Source organism: Schistocerca serialis, chromosome 8, assembly GCF_023864345.2.
Source record: "Schistocerca serialis cubense isolate TAMUIC-IGC-003099 chromosome 8, iqSchSeri2.2, whole genome shotgun sequence".
In the NCBI taxonomy this organism is placed as follows: domain Eukaryota; kingdom Metazoa; phylum Arthropoda; class Insecta; order Orthoptera; family Acrididae; genus Schistocerca; species Schistocerca serialis.
In genome coordinates this window covers 210,597,694-210,612,182 of record NC_064645.1, presented here as the reverse complement: position 1 = coordinate 210,612,182, position 14,489 = coordinate 210,597,694, and positions in this window count along the sequence as shown.

Here is a 14,489-nt window from a genome sequence, read left to right as displayed (position 1 = left end):
AATAAACCTATCCCTTACATCACCAATGCACATCTAAAATGTCACTCTAATAACAACTCAGCAAGCACACCAAAACCACAACTACACTGACACAAGTACATGTCACTAGCACCCCTTCAGCTCATTCACAAACCTGACACAAATCACAGCCAGTCTAAGACTAAGCCTAGCACAGGCAAAAGCCTCTTCTCTTCCTCAGTATCACACTCTGCTGTCACAACATCTCTTCCTACTGTCTCAATCACGTCATTTCATAACACACACCTACTGCCACACACAACATTTGGAAACCTTGCATCAACTTTACACAAGATAGCTGCATGTTCCAAATCTTTCTCACTCACATACTTTCACTCACACTACTGCTTAAATACACTCTAGCGCTCTAAAATTAGCTTGCATTACCTAATATTTATTTTTCTCTAACGCCTACAAAGCATCTGGTGCCTGTATGCCACTATCACATACTGACTGCACACAGACCCACAACATTTAACTTTATTCATCTTCATGGCTGCAGCTGATGCCATAATTGTTTCAGCACCATAAATAAACATGTGAAGGAAGATGTCTCTTTAATCATTAAGTGTGCAAGCTACCCCTTTACAGGAAGTTCATTTAACATTATGTTTCAAGTAACTTTCCTAGTGGCCTTGCTATCCAGCTGCAGCCTCATAATACAGACTGCAGGTGACACCTCATCAGATTCTTAACAGAAGCATATCTGCCTGTGTAATAAGCCACTGCCCTTCACCTAAAAACCAACTATTACAGCAAACCTGTGGTGCACAAGCATGTCATGTACAAATTTCACTGGTGTGACGCACAAAGTATTTTCCCACATGTCTGGCAATCTGCCACTACATATAGTTACCTAAATTAAATTCAAAAGTGTCAGCCAATGAATACCACAACACTGAAGTGTTTAGAAAGCAGACCAGTATGCTAGTATTAACATATAATATTTAGATGTGAGGCTCTACTATTTTGACAGCACTTTGAATCCCATCAATGTCATACAAGTCGATGCTGTTCACAATTACAGCTGATGCACCTCTCATCCTGTGTCTAGCAGAAAGATTGGTCAAACCCTGCATGCAATATTCATCATGTCACATACACAGAAGCTCTAGCACATAAGCAGATACAGAGGCAGTCAAGACACAAAACACTAGCAAGCTTCAGTATTTTGGAATAGACAGCAACATCACAAACCAGTTTGTGTCACATGACACCAGTAGCTACTCAGTTATTAACTGCTTTCAGATACTAAATCTATCACTCTTTGTTTTGCACTAGCAATTCTTCCTGTAATAACAACATTCACCAAACTGGATTACATCTGATTGACATTTCACAGGAACATAACTACAGCTACTAACACAATGCTTACATGGTTTCTCTTACCACATGTCCCCTCAACATTTTAGGCTCATTCACACATCTCCATCACAGTGTTTCACTGTTGCCAAGTAGACCTGCCCTGTGTAAACTTGGATCAACACAAATATATCACCTGGTATTGTACTGAAAACGGAACTATGTCCATCATTCCTACTACTACCTCGCACAACTCGCATTCACCCATCCATGTGGTAGTAGTGACCTACACTGCTGTGTTTCAAAGTGTGCAATATGAATGGTGTTTTTAATGGTTCGTGAGGCTACTGTGTCTCTTTTTGCAGTCACTATTGTCTTCTGGCGCCATTGGATGAATAGGAGTTACTCAATAATTTACGTGGTCACACACTGTGTCTTCTTGTGCTGTACTTGATGTGTGAGTTAAAAGTTGCCTTGCACTCTGTCATTAAATCGATTAGTATCGTGAGAATGTACCACTGAAAGAGTAATGCAATTTGTGTTAGCAGTGAAGACAGTTTCGCAAAAATATTCGCTTGTTTTGAGAGTCTTCAAGACCTGCTACCAGCTCCAATCAGCGCCATTTATCCCACACATTAGAGAAGTGTGTTTCATAGGTATGCCTATAAGACACTAAACTCGGAATGTGAGAACATGGCGACAATACGTGCCATCACGTATTGCTGCCGCCTAGCGGCAGCTGTGTGAACCTGCTGCTGCTGCTCTGGGTGGATGCTGCGAGAGCAAGCGACTCTACGATCTAAGTTTTACATCCAATACTGCCAAATAATACAGTTAACAGAGCTGCCACTTACTAAGAACGACACCTCGCAGTAATTAATTCACAGATTAGCACTCGGCAGGCCTTGTGTTCCTCGCCAGAGCTGCGTAAAGCTACGTCCAAGCCGAACCATATTTGACGCGACGCCATAACTATATATACAATTTCAGAGGGCTCGCGCAAGGATGACACGCAAAATCGTGAAGCGTTCCACATTTTTTTCGCAATCTCACTCTCTCCTGTCTCACATCAGCTGCTAATACCCTCAGCCACCTACACAAGTTTCGCTTCATATCTGCACCCACTTGTCACAAACTATGCTGTCCATTTACGCAGTTCTCCTCCACTCTCTTTCATTCACAACAGAACATGATAAAACTGGCAATAAACCTATCCCTTACATCACCAATGCACATCTAAAATGTCACTCTAATAACAACTCAGCAAGCACACCAAAACCACAACTACACTGACACAAGTACATGTCACTAGCACCTCTTCAGCTCATTCACAAACCTGACACAAATCACAGCCAGTCTAAGACTAAGCCTAGCACAGGCAAAAGCCTCTTCTCTTCCTCAGTATCACACTCTGCTGTCACAACATCTCTTCCTACTGTCTCAATCACGTCATTTCATAACACACACCTACTGCCACACACAACATTTGGAAACCTTGCATCAACTTTACACAAGATAGCTGCATGTTCCAAATCTTTCTCACTCACATACTTTCACTCACACTACTGCTTAAATACACTCTAGCGCTCTAAAATTAGCTTGCATTACCTAATATTTATTTTTTTCTAACGCCTACAAAGCATCTGGTGCCTGTATGCCACTATCACATACTGACTGCACACAGACCCACAACATTGAACTTTATTCATCTTCATGGCTGCAGCTGATGCCATAATTGTTTCAGCACCATAAATAAACATGTGAAGGAAGATGTCTCTTTAATCATTAAGTGTGCAAGCTACCCCTTTACAGGAAGTTCATTTAACATTATGTTTCAAGTAACTTTCCTAGTGGCCTTGCTATCCAGCTGCAGCCTCATAATACAGACTGCAGGTGACACCTCATCAGATTCTTAACTGAAGCATATCTGCCTGTGTAATAAGCCACTGCCCTTCACCTAAAAACCAACTATTACAGCAAATCTGTGGTGCACAAGCATGTCATGTACAAATTTCACTGGTGTGACGCACAAAGTATTTTCCCACATGTCTGGCAATCTGCCACTACATATAGTTACCTAAATTAAATTCAAAAGTGTCAGCCAATGAATACCACAACACTGAAGTGTTTAGAAAGCAGACCAGTATGCTAGTATTAACATATAGTATTTAGATGTGAGGCTCTACTATTTTGACAGCACTTTGAATCCCATCAATGTCATACAAGTCGATGCTGTTCACAATTACAGCTGATGCACCTCTCATCCTGTGTCTAGCAGAAAGATTGGACAAACCCTGCATGCAATATTCATCATGTCACATACACAGAAGCTCTAGCACATAAGCAGATACAGAGGCAGTCAAGACACAAAACACTAGCAAGCTTCAGGATTTTGGAATAGACAGCAACATCACAAACCAGTTTGTGTCACATGACACCAGTAGCTACTCAGTTATTAACTGCTTTCAGATACTAAATCTATCACTCTTTGTTTTGCACTAGCAATTCTTCCTGTAATAACAACATTCACCAAACTGGATTACATCTGACTGACATTTCACAGGAACATAACTACAGCTACTAACACAATGCTAACCTGGTTTCTCTTACCACATGTCCCCTCAACATTTTAGGCTCATTCACACATCTCCATCACAGTGTTTCACTGTTGCCAAGTAGACCTGCCCTGTGTAAACTTGGATCAACACAAATATATCACCTGGTATTATACTGAAAACGGAACTATGTCCATCATTCCTACTACTACCTCACACAACTCGCATTCACCCATCCATGCGCTAGTAGTGACCTACACTGCTGTGTTTCAAAGTGTGCAATATGAATGGTGTTTTTAATGGTTCGTGAGGCTACTGTGTCTCTTTTTGCAGTCACTATTGTCTTCTGGCGCCATTGGATGAATAGGAGTTACTCAATAATTTAGATGGTCACACACTGTGTCTTCTTGTGCTGTACTTGATGTGTGAGTTAAAAGTTGCCTTGCACTCTGTCATTAAATCGATTAGTATCCTGAGAAAGTACCACTGAAAGAGTAATGCAATTTGTGTTAGCAGTGAAGACAGTTTCGCAAAAATATTCGCTTGTTTTGAGAATCTTCAAGACCTGCTACCAGCTCCAATCAGCGCCATTTATCCCACACATTAGAGAAGTGTGTTTCATAGGTATGCCTATAAGACACTAAACTCGGAATGTGAGAACATGGCGACAATACGTGCCATCACGTCTTGCTGCCGCCTAGCGGCAGCTGTGTGAACCTGCTGCTGCTGCTCTGGGTGGATGCTGCGAGAGCAAGCGACTCTACGATCTAAGTTTTACATCCAATACTGCCAAATAATACAGTTAACAGAGCTGCCACTTACTAAGAACGACACCTCGCAGTAATTAATTCACAGATTAGCACTCGGCAGGCCTTGTGTTCCTCGCCAGAGCTGCGTAAAGCTACGTCCAAGCCGAACCATATTTGACGCGACGCCATAACTATATATACAATTTCAGAGGGCTCGCGCAAGGATGACACGCAAAATCGTGAAGCGTTCCACATTTTTTTCGCAATCTCACTCTCTCATGTCTCACATCAGCTGCTAATACCCTCAGCCACCTACACAAGTTTCGCTCATATCTGCACCCACTTGTCACAAACTATGCTGTCCATTTACGCAGTTCTCCTCCACTCTCTTTCATTCACAACAGAACATGATAAAACTGGCGATAAACCTACCCCTTACATCACAAATGCACATCTAAAAATGTCACTCTAATAACAACTCAGCAAGCACACCAAAACCACAACTACACTGACACAAGTACATGTCACTAGCACCCCTTCAGCTCATTCACAAACCTGACACAAATCACAGCCAGTCTAAGACTAAGCCTAGCACAGGCAAAAGCCTCTTCTCTTCCTCAGTATTACACTCTGCTGTCACAACATCTCTTCCTACTGTCTCAATCACGTCATTTCATAACACACACCTACTGCCACACACAACATTTGGAAACCTTGCATCAACTTTACACAAGATAGCTGCATGTTCCAAATCTTTCTCACTCACATACATTCACTCACACTACTGCTTAAATACACTCTAGCGCTCTAAAATTAGCTTGCATTACCTAATATTTATTTTTCTCTAACACCTACAAAGCTTCTGGTGCCTGTATGCCACTATCACATACTGACTGCACACAGACCCACAACATTTAACTTTATTCATCTTCATGGCTGCAGCTGATGCCATAATTGTTTCAGCACCATAAATAAACATGTGAAGGAAGATGTCTCTTTAATCATTAAGTGTGCAAGCTACCCCTTTACAGGAAGTTCATTTAACATTATGTTTCAAGTAACTTTCCTAGTGGCCTTGCTATCCAGCTGCAGCCTCATAATACAGACTGCAGGTGACACCTCATCAGATTCTTAACTGAAGCATATCTGCCTGTGTAATAAGCCACTGCCCTTCACCTAAAAACCAACTATTACAGCAAATCTGTGGTGCACAAGCATGTCATGTACAAATTTCACTGGTGTGACGCACAAAGTATTTTCCCACATGTCTGGCAATCTGCCACTACATATAGTTACCTAAATTAAATTCAAAAGTGTCAGCCAATGAATACCACAACACTGAAGTGTTTAGAAAGCAGACCAGTATGCTAGTATTAACATATAGTATTTAGATGTGAGGCTCTACTATTTTGACAGCACTTTGAATCCCATCAATGTCATACAAGTCGATGCTGTTCACAATTACAGCTGATGCACCTCTCATCCTGTGTCTAGCAGAAAGATTGGACAAACCCTGCATGCAATATTCATCATGTCACATACACAGAAGCTCTAGCACATAAGCAGATACAGAGGCAGTCAAGACACAAAACACTAGCAAGCTTCAGGATTTTGGAATAGACAGCAACATCACAAACCAGTTTGTGTCACATGACACCAGTAGCTACTCAGTTATTAACTGCTTTCAGATACTAAATCTATCACTCTTTGTTTTGCACTAGCAATTCTTCCTGTAATAACAACATTCACCAAACTGGATTACATCTGACTGACATTTCACAGGAACATAACTACAGCTACTAACACAATGCTAACCTGGTTTCTCTTACCACATGTCCCCTCAACATTTTAGGCTCATTCACACATCTCCATCACAGTGTTTCACTGTTGCCAAGTAGACCTGCCCTGTGTAAACTTGGATCAACACAAATATATCACCTGGTATTGTACTGAAAACGGAACTATGTCCATCATTCCTACTACTACCTCACACAACTCGCATTCACCCATCCATGCGCTAGTAGTGACCTACACTGCTGTGTTTCAAAGTGTGCAATATGAATGGTGTTTTTAATGGTTCGTGAGGCTACTGTGTCTCTTTTTGCAGTCACTATTGTCTTCTGGCGCCATTGGATGAATAGGAGTTACTCAATAATTTAGATGGTCACACACTGTGTCTTCTTGTGCTGTACTTGATGTGTGAGTTAAAAGTTGCCTTGCACTCTGTCATTAAATCGATTAGTATCGTGAGAAAGTACCACTGAAAGAGTAATGAAATTTGTGTTAGCAGTGAAGACAGTTTCGCAAAAATATTCGCTTGTTTTGAGAGTCTTCAAGACCTGCTACCAGCTCCAATCAGCGCCATTTATCCCACACATTAGAGAAGTGTGTTTCATAGGTATGCCTATAAGACACTAAACTCGGAATGTGAGAACATGGCGACAATACGTGCCATCACGTATTGCTGCCGCCTAGCGGCAGCTGTGTGAACCTGCTGCTGCTGCTCTGGGTGGATGCTGCGAGAGCAAGCGACTCTACGATCTAAGTTTTACATCCAATACTGCCAAATAATACAGTTAACAGAGCTGCCACTTACTACGAACGACACCTCGCAGTAATTAATTCACAGATTAGCACTCGGCAGGCCTTGTGTTCCTCGCCAGAGCTGCGTAAAGCTACGTCCAAGCCGAACCATATTTGACGCGACGCCATAACTATATATACAATTTCAGAGGGCTCGCGCAAGGATGACACGCAAAATCGTGAAGCGTTCCACATTTTTTTCGCAATCTCACTCTCTCCTGTCTCACATCAGCTGCTAATACCCTCAGCCACCTACACAAGTTTCGCTTCATATCTGCACCCACTTGTCACAAACTATGCTGTCCATTTACGCAGTTCTCCTCCACTCTCTTTCATTCACAACAGAACATGATAAAACTGGCAATAAACCTATCCCTTACATCACCAATGCACATCTAAAATGTCACTCTAATAACAACTCAGCAAGCACACCAAAACCACAACTACACTGACACAAGTACATGTCACTAGCACCCCTTAAGCTCATTCACAAACCTGACACAAATCACAGCCAGTCTAAGACTAAGCCTAGCACAGGCAAAAGCCTCTTCTCTTCCTCAGTATCACACTCTGCTGTCACAACATCTCTTCCTACTGTCTCAATCACGTCATTTCATAACACACACCTACTGCCACACACAACATTTGGAAACCTTGCATCAACTTTACACAAGATAGCTGCATGTTCCAAATCTTTCTCACTCGCATACTTTCACTCACACTACTGCTTAAATACACTCTAGCGCTCTAAAATTAGCTTGCATTACCTAATATTTATTTTTCTCTAACGCCTACAAAGCTTCTGGTGCCTGTATGCCACTATCACATACTGACTGCACACAGACCCACAACATTTAACTTTATTCATCTTCATGGCTGCAGCTGATGCCATAATTGTTTCAGCACCATAAATAAACATGTGAAGGAAGATGTCTCTTTAATCATTAAGTGTGCAAGCTACCCCTTTACAGGAAGTTCATTTAACATTATGTTTCAAGTAACTTTCCTAGTGGCCTTGCTATCCAGCTGCAGCCTCATAATACAGACTGCAGGTGACACCTCATCAGATTCTTAACTGAAGCATATCTGCCTGTGTAATAAGCCACTGCCCTACACCTAAAAACCAACTATTACAGCAAATCTGTGGTGCACAAGCATGTCATGTACAAATTTCACTGGTGTGACGCACAAAGTATTTTCCCACATGTCTGGCAATCTGCCACTACATATAGTTACCTAAATTAAATTCAAAAGTGTCAGCCAATGAATACCACAACACTGAAGTGTTTAGAAAGCAGACCAGTATGCTAGTATTAACATATAGTATTTAGATGTGAGGCTCTACTATTTTGACAGCACTTTGAATCCCATCAATGTCATACAAGTCGATGCTGTTCACAATTACAGCTGATGCACCTCTCATCCTGTGTCTAGCAGAAAGAATGGACAAACCCTGCATGCAATATTCATCATGTCACATACACAGAAGCTCTAGCACATAAGCAGATACAGAGGCAGTCAAGACACAAAACACTAGCAAGCTTCAGGATTTTGGAATAGACAGCAACATCACAAACCAGTTTGTGTCACATGACACCAGTAGCTACTCAGTTATTAACTGCTTTCAGATACTAAATCTATCACTCTTTGTTTTGCACTAGCAATTCTTCCTGTAATAACAACATTCACCAAACTGGATTACATCTGACTGACATTTCACAGGAACATAACTACAGCTACTAACACAATGCTAACCTGGTTTCTCTTACCACATGTCCCCTCAACATTTTAGGCTCATTCACACATCTCCATCACAGTGTTTCACTGTTGCCAAGTAGACCTGCCCTGTGTAAACTTGGATCAACACAAATATATCACCTGGTATTGTACTGAAAACGGAACTATGTCCATCATTCCTACTACTACCTCACACAACTCGCATTCACCCATCCATGCGCTAGTAGTGACCTACACTGCTGTGTTTCAAAGTGTGCAATATGAATGGTGTTTTTAATGGTTCGTGAGGCTACTGTGTCTCCTTTTGCAGTCACAATTGTCTTCTGGCGCCATTGGATGAATAGGAGTTACTCAATAATTTACATGGTCACACACTGTGTCTTCTTGTGCTGTACTTGATGTGTGAGTTAAAAGTTGCCTTGCACTCTGTCATTAAATCGATTAGTATCGTGAGAAAGTACCACTGAAAGAGTAATGCAATTTGTGTTAGCAGTGAAGACAGTTTCGCAAAAATATTCGCTTGTTTTGAGAGTCTTCAAGACCTGCTACCAGCTCCAATCAGCGCCATTTATCCCACACATTAGAGAAGTGTGTTTCATAGGTATGCCTATAAGACACTAAACTCGGAATGTGAGAACATGGCGACAATACGTGCCATCACGTCTTGCTGCCGCCTAGCGGCAGCTGTGTGAACCTGCTGCTGCTGCTCTGGGTGGATGCTGCGAGAGCAAGCGACTCTACGATCTAAGTTTTACATCCAATACTGCCAAATAATACAGTTAACAGAGCTGCCACTTACTAAGAACGACACCTCGCAGTAATTAATTCACAGATTAGCACTCGGCAGGCCTTGTGTTCCTCGCCAGAGCTGTGTAAAGCTACGTCCAAGCCGAACCATATTTGACGCGACGCCATAACTATATATACAATTTCAGAGGGCTCGCGCAAGGATGACACGCAAAATCGTGAAGCGTTCCACATTTTTTTCGCAATCTCACTCTCTCCTGTCTCACATCAGCTGCTAATACCCTCAGCCACCTACACAAGTTTCGCTTCATATCTGCACCCACTTGTCACAAACTATGCTGTCCATTTACGCAGTTCTCCTCCACTCTCTTTCATTCACAACAGAACATGATAAAACTGGCGATAAACCTATCCCTTACATCACCAATGCACATCTAAAAATGTCACTCTAATAACAACTCAGCAAGCACACCAAAACCACAACTACACTGACACAAGTACATGTCACTAGCACCCCTTCAGCTCATTCACAAACCTGACACAAATCACAGCCAGTCTAAGACTAAGCCTAGCACAGGCAAAAGCCTCTTCTCTTCCTCAGTATTACACTCTGCTGTCACAACATCTCTTCCTACTGTCTCAATCACGTCATTTCATAACACACACCTACTGCCACACACAACATTTGGAAACCTTACATCAACTTTACACAAGATAGCTGCATGTTCCAAATCTTTCTCACTCACATACTTTCACTCACACTACTGCTTAAATACACTCTAGCGCTCTAAAATTAGCTTGCATTACCTAATATTTATTTTTCTCTAACGCCTACAAAGCTTCTGGTGCCTGTATGCCACTATCACATACTGACTGCACACAGACCCACAACATTTAACTTTATTCATCTTCATGGATGCAGCTGATGCCATAATTGTTTCAGCACCATAAATAAACATGTGAAGGAAGATGTCTCTTTAGTCATTAAGTGTGCAAGCTACCCCTTTACAGGAAGTTCATTTAACATTATGTTTCAAGTAACTTTCCTAGTGGCCTTGCTATCCAGCTGCAGCCTCATAATACAGACTGCAGGTGACACCTCATCAGATTCTTAACTGAAGCAAATCTGCCTGTGTAATAAGCCACTGCCCTTCACCTAAAAACCAACTATTACAGCAAATCTGTGGTGCACAAGCATGTCATGTACAAATTTCACTGGTGTGACGCACAAAGTATTTTCCCACATGTCTGGCAATCTGCCACTACATATAGTTACCTAAATTAAATTCAAAAGTGTCAGCCAATGAATACCACAACACTGAAGTGTTTAGAAAGCAGACCAGTATGCTAGTATTAACATATAGTATTTAGATGTGAGGCTCTACTATTTTGACAGCACTTTGAATCCCATCAATGTCATACAAGTCGATGCTGTTCACAATTACAGCTGATGCACCTCTCATCCTGTGTCTAGCAGAAAAATTGGTCAAACCCTGCATGCAATATTCATCATGTCACATACACAGAAGCTCTAGCACATAAGCAGATACAGAGGCAGTCAAGACACAAAACACTAGCAAGCTTCAGGATTTTGGAATAGACAGCAACATCACAAACCAGTTTGTGTCACATGACACCAGTAGCTACTCAGTTATTAACTGCTTTCAGATACTAAATCTATCACTCTTTGTTTTGCACTAGCAATTCTTCCTGTAATAACAACATTCACCAAACTGGATTACATCTGATTGACATTTCACAGGAACATAACTACAGCTACTAACACAATGCTAACCTGGTTTCTCTTACCACATGTCCCCTCAACATTTTAGGCTCATTCACACATCTCCATCACAGTGTTTCACTGTTGCCAAGTAGACCTGCCCTGTGTAAACTTGGATCAACACAAATATATCACCTGGTATTGTACTGAAAACGGAACTATGTCCATCATTCCTACTACTACCTCACACAACTCGCATTCACCCAACCATGCGCTAGTAGTGACCTACATTGCTGTGTTTCAAAGTGTGCAATATGAATGGTGTTTTTAATGGTTCGTGAGGCTACTGTGTCTCTTTTTGCAGTCACTATTGTCTTCTGGCGCCATTGGATGAATAGGAGTTACTCAATAATTTACATGGTCACACACTGTGTCTTCTTGTGCTGAACTTGATGTGTGAGTTAAAAGTTGCCTTGCACTCTGTCATTAAATCGATTAGTATCGTGAGAAAGTACCACTGAAAGAGTAATGCAATTTGTGTTAGCAGTGAAGACAGTTTCGCAAAAATATTCGCTTGTTTTGAGAGTCTTCAAGACCTGCTACCAGCTCCAATCAGCGCCATTTATCCCACACATTAGAGAAGTGTGTTTCATAGGTATGCCTATAAGACACTAAACTCGGAATGTGAGAACATGGCGACAATACGTGCCATCACGTCTTGCTGCCGCCTAGCGGCAGCTGTGTGAACCTGCTGCTGCTGCTCTGGGTGGATGCTGCGAGAGCAAGCGACTCTACGATCTAAGTTTTACATCCAATACTACCAAATAATACAGTTAACAGAGCTGCCACTTACTAAGAACGACACCTCGCAGTAATTAATTCACAGATTAGCACTCGGCAGGCCTTGTGTTCCTCGCCAGAGCTGTGTAAAGCTACGTCCAAGCCGAACCATATTTGACGCGACGCCATAACTATATATACAATTTCAGAGGGCTCGTGCAAGGATGACACGCAAAATCGTGAAGCGTTCCACATTTTTTTCGCAATCTCACTCTCTCATGTCTCACGTCAGCTGCTAATACCCTCAGCCACCTACACAAGTTTCGCTCATATCTGCACCCACTTGTCACAAACTATGCTGTCCATTTACGCAGTTCTCCTCCACTCTCTTTCATTCACAACAGAACATGATAAAACTGGCGATAAACCTATCCCTTACATCACCAATGCACATCTAAAAATGTCACTCTAATAACAACTCAGCAAGCACACCAAAACCACAACTACACTGACACAAGTACATGTCACTAGCACCCCTTTAGCTCATTCACAAACCTGACACAAATCACAGCCAGTCTAAGACTAAGCCTAGCACAGGCAAAAGCCTCTTCTCTTCCTCAGTATCACACTCTGCTGTCACAACATCTCTTCCTACTGTCTCAATCACGTCATTTCGTAACACACACCTACTGCCACACACAACATTTGGAAACCTTACATCAACTTTACACAAGATAGCTGCATGTTCCAAATCTTTCTCACTCACATACTTTCACTCACACTACTGCTTAAATACACTCTAGCGCTCTAAAATTAGCTTGCATTACCTAATATTTATTTTTCTCTAACGCCTACAAAGCTTCTGGTGCCTGTATGCCACTATCACATACTGACTGCACACAGACCCACAACATTTAACTTTATTCATCTTCATGGATGCAGCTGATGCCATAATTGTTTCAGCACCATAAATAAACATGTGAAGGAAGATGTCTCTTTAGTCATTAAGTGTGCAAGCTACCCCTTTACAGGAAGTTCATTTAACATTATGTTTCAAGTAACTTTCCTAGTGGCCTTGCTATCCAGCTGCAGCCTCATAATACAGACTGCAGGTGACACCTCATCAGATTCTTAACTGAAGCAAATCTGCCTGTGTAATAAGCCACTGCCCTTCACCTAAAAACCAACTATTACAGCAAATCTGTGGTGCACAAGCATGTCATGTACAAATTTCACTGGTGTGACGCACAAAGTATTTTCCCACATGTCTGGCAATCTGCCACTACATATAGTTACCTAAATTAAATTCAAAAGTGTCAGCCAATGAATACCACAACACTGAAGTGTTTAGAAAGCAGACCAGTATGCTAGTATTAACATATAGTATTTAGATGTGAGGCTCTACTATTTTGACAGCACTTTGAATCCCATCAATGTCATACAAGTCGATGCTGTTCACAATTACAGCTGATGCACCTCTCATCCTGTGTCTAGCAGAAAAATTGGTCAAACCCTGCATGCAATATTCATCATGTCACATACACAGAAGCTCTAGCACATAAGCAGATACAGAGGCAGTCAAGACACAAAACACTAGCAAGCTTCAGGATTTTGGAATAGACAGCAACATCACAAACCAGTTTGTGTCACATGACACCAGTAGCTACTCAGTTATTAACTGCTTTCAGATACTAAATCTATCACTCTTTGTTTTGCACTAGCAATTCTTCCTGTAATAACAACATTCACCAAACTGGATTACATCTGATTGACATTTCACAGGAACATAACTACAGCTACTAACACAATGCTAACCTGGTTTCTCTTACCACATGTCCCCTCAACATTTTAGGCTCATTCACACATCTCCATCACAGTGTTTCACTGTTGCCAAGTAGACCTGCCCTGTGTAAACTTGGATCAACACAAATATATCACCTGGTATTGTACTGAAAACGGAACTATGTCCATCATTCCTACTACTACCTCACACAACTCGCATTCACCCAACCATGCGCTAGTAGTGACCTACATTGCTGTGTTTCAAAGTGTGCAATATGAATGGTGTTTTTAATGGTTCGTGAGGCTACTGTGTCTCTTTTTGCAGTCACTATTGTCTTCTGGCGCCATTGGATGAATAGGAGTTACTCAATAATTTACATGGTCACACACTGTGTCTTCTTGTGCTGAACTTGATGTGTGAGTTAAAAGTTGCCTTTCACTCTGTCATTAAATCGATTAGTATCGTGAGAAAGTACCACTGAAAGAGTAATGCAATTTGTGTTAGCAGTGAAG